General features: G+C 33.4%; 1 pseudogene; it reads left to right on the top strand.

The window, feature by feature from the left end:
* The first annotated feature begins 2,823 nt into the window (after positions 1 to 2,823).
* LOC113834453 lies at positions 2,824 to 2,973 on the top strand (annotated as a pseudogene).
* The last annotated feature ends 1,113 nt before the right edge of the window (positions 2,974 to 4,086 follow it).

Below are 4,086 nucleotides of genomic sequence, written 5' to 3'. Positions count from 1 at the left end.
TGTTTTTGCTTGTTTTATCCTCTATTTCAAAATATCCAAGACTGGGTAAGTTAAATGAAAAGACATTTATTTCCTATAGTTCAATAGGTTGGTAAATTCAATATCCAGGAATTGGCATATCCCACAACTAAGGAGGCTATTTTCATGTTCTGTGGTGACCTTATCTTTTATCCTTTCATAGTGGAAGAGAGAGAAAAAAATAAATGTATGTGCTACTTTATAACAGAGCAACTTCCACTATGATGGAAATAATGTATTGGCAATGACCAAACTTTTTGAAATAACCCTACTGAAAGGCTATATATTTGAGTACTATTACAATCGCTATTACATTTTAAAGTAAATTTTGGAGTTAAAAACCCTTCAAGTGACATTATCTCCATGTAGGGTAAACCAATACAGTTGTGTGTATATGACAACTAGGATCTTCTCAGAACCAGGAATCAGTGAAATATGGTTATCCTATCACTGCCATTGGGTATATATGGAGTCAGTACAAAGAATAATACTGCTAAGTTTGAAAATTGACATTATCTTCATCCAGAACTTCCTTCATTGATAAAACTCTGATGATTGTCAGCATTATGATATCTTGTTTTCTAAAACTATTGCTTAGCTCTTAAAGTATCAGCAGAGTAATTGGTGTTTGTATCTCTTTAACCCCTTTTTCACTGACCTCATGTCTTATATATTATTATTTAAAGCACAGTTTGAATAATCTGTGGGTAATTGTCAATGACATATGGTTGTGTTGTTTACTAAAGGTGATTTGAAAGTGGGACAATTTTATTGTGCATTTAATTGTGGCCAACTTGAGGAGTGAAATTATGAATATTTGTATAAAATCGAATTAGTCTTTATAAAATAAGGATGAGAAATTATGTGTTATTGTTGTTATACTTCAGCTTGCTTTAAAATATTTTATTTATGATTATGTGTCTTGTGCATGTGTACATGTATGGATACTGCATGCCACAGACAATGTGTGAGGAAGTCTGAGGACAATTTGTGGGAGTTGGTTCTCTTCTTCTACCATAATGATGCCCTGGGTCAAACTTGGATTAGCATACTTGGAGGTAATCACCTTTAATTTCTGAGCCATCTTGCCAGCCCATGTTGTTTAGCCTTAGGAAATAGTATGATCTTTTCTCCTATGAAAAAAATATTCTTTTTTCTTTATTGCATACAAATTTAAGTGTGAATATAATAATGCTTACATGTTATAAAATGCTCAAAGAGAAGGTAATGACAAATTCGATAAAAAATATTTGAACGTATTATTCTTTTGGAATCCTTAAGTGTCTTACTATCATCTAGGTGTTTCATATACCCCATGGATAGATACCATACAATATAGGCATTGACTATACATATTTACCATGGCAGTCTTTGCCTTATGAAAATAACATCAATAAAGATGATACAATCTGACATTATGCAGAGTAATTTTATAGTTAATAAGAAAATGAGATCTTTAAGTTAAGAAAGTTTTATCTAAACATTAAAATTATTTCATTTTCTCCTATTAATGCACAGGGAAATGAAAACAGTACATGCAATTTTTATATAGTAGATCATAATTCACACTGACAATTTCCAGTTTACTTATAACACAGAGCAATAGATTTTCTTCTTCATCTTATCATACAGTTTAAAATGTAGTACAATAATCTAATCTCGGCACTGTAAAATTTGGAATTTATTTTATAAGTTTGGGACACCTCCTAATATTTTATCCTTCACATTTCAGTTTCTTGAAATATATCTCAGAATTTCTTTATCATAAAATTTTTTGTGCATGCCCTATGGAATAGTTCCCATTCTTTTTATTTTCACCAGTTCCCTGAGATCCAAGTGTGTAACTAAAAACCTCACAGTTCAAGTAGAAACAATATTGCTTTGATGCTTGAAGAATGAACAAATCTTACACACTAAGTCCTCTAGGGATAACAATAAAAATTGCTTTTAAATTTCCTGGTTTCTAAAGGATAGCAGGATCCATAATTGGTTACTCAAACTTGTAATCTCAACCCTTGAGAAACTGAGGCCTTATTTCTCGGTGTAGCTAAATGGAGATTCCCATGGGCTATACAAGGCTGTATCTTAAATAACATGAAAATAAAATGATAGTAGGAAAATGTATTGGGATATTCATACTGTTGGGAAAATTAAATAGAAAAATTCAAAACATGTATGAGCAGATATTTAAGTCAGCTAAAAAGAGTTAAATTTTTATTTAATTAATAGTTTAATTATAAATGTAGAAAATGCAAGTCAGTTATATCTATGGCACAGCTTAAAATAAGTAGAACAAAATTAATATGAGTTAAGCGTACTCTATAGAGCTAGACAGTTAACATATATATAAATTGAAAATATGCAATGTAAAAGAATCAACATTGCTACTACATTCAGCAATAAGGTATAAATAAGGTAATGGATATAAATGACAAGAAAGTAATAATTTTCTTCTATTTAGTAAAAACAACAATCAAGCAAAGCTGTAAGACAAAAGTAAAAAAAAATAAATTATCTGTGGTAAATTATATCATTCTGGATTCTGCCTTCTGTGTAAAGGGCACAAGATGTTAAGAAACATTTTAAATCTCTGAGGGGAAAGTTTATGTGTTTCTAAACAACAACATCCATTTTCACAGCAGAATGGCCAAAGAGAGAAAATGTCATGCATAAATATAACATGATGGTAAATAATCCATGTAGTTTTAATTGCTAGAATGCTTACACTTATAGAGAAAGAGACTGGAGACACACTTTCAAAACTGATAATTTCTGATAGTATATTGAGAAGGTTATTAAAATTTAATTCTTACCTGGAAGGGGAGATTCTGTGACCTTCAGGGTGCTGCTTATTCATTGATCTCTGCATGTGCTGACCCCAGCTATTTTCCTAAATATAGGAAACTAGACTGTACAATTTTTGGTAATGGGAAACAGTATTCATGCTCACTCCTTAAAAAATAAAAAATTCTTATCACTGTACTATAAGTTAAATGAATTGTGTGGTTACTGTGGCAAAATTCCTACTGTACTACAATAGTATATTTAAGTTAATCAAAAGCACTTGACCTGTGTTTCTTATATAATACACAATATGCTATATAATCCTAGGAGAAAACTAATGTAATTACATGTAGGTTGATGAAGACCAAAGTCAATAGTCAATATGTGGAGATCTAAGTGGTTTTTTGACTCAATCTACATATTATGATATCAAAACATTTATGTCCGAGGATTGTCAAAATATATGAGATCCCTCAGTATTGTGAACCAACACTGTTTTTTTTGGGGGGATGCCCTTTTCTGTAATATGTTCCTCTTAAACCTGTCCTTTCCTCAGGACTCTTGTTTGGGATTCAGAAATCCATCTCTTATGTCACTAGTGGTACCCATTTACCGGAGAGCTTTTATAAAATAAAATGGGAATTTTATGTGAACTTTACCTTTCTGCCTCTGTCCTAGCAAACTACAGAGTTGATGAAATAATTGAAAGTCCCAAGACCTGATTTTCAAGGCTGTGTAAAACATTACTACAATGTACTGGCTTACAATGACAAAATATGTCATACAGACTTTCTGCACCTTGTATCCATCACAATAACTGGGTCATGTTAAAATCAAGCTGCCAGATGTATAGGATTAAGGTCTCTTTATTTCAGAAGACAGCAAGGTGAAACACAGGCCAGAGCTAGGTTATAGAACCCAGCCAGCTCGGCCAGAACAAAAGAGAGCGAGGGTCCCCACGTGCAGCCCCTTAAGAAGCTCCCTTACGTCACCCCGGGTTTCCTTCACCACGCCCTTCTGGGCGAGTCCCCGCATCCACCTGGTACCTGCCCCAGGACTATTGGGCGGGGCTAGGGTGACTCCCTACACAGATGCATGAATTTTCAGGCAAAGATCTGATTGAGAGCATGATGACTTCCATTCAGTTTGATGACTGGTGACATCATTCAGCTCCATCAGACTTTATTCGGGTCAAGAGTGGGTACTCCTCTGATGGGTATCCTAGGATTCCAATCTTTCCCATTTGAGAGCACATACAACTTATCTTCAAGATCAGTGTAGTCT

This window comes from Cricetulus griseus, chromosome 2 (genome assembly GCF_003668045.3).
Source record: "Cricetulus griseus strain 17A/GY chromosome 2, alternate assembly CriGri-PICRH-1.0, whole genome shotgun sequence".
NCBI classification, from domain to species: domain Eukaryota; kingdom Metazoa; phylum Chordata; class Mammalia; order Rodentia; family Cricetidae; genus Cricetulus; species Cricetulus griseus.
This window is presented reverse-complemented; position numbering and strand designations above follow the sequence as displayed.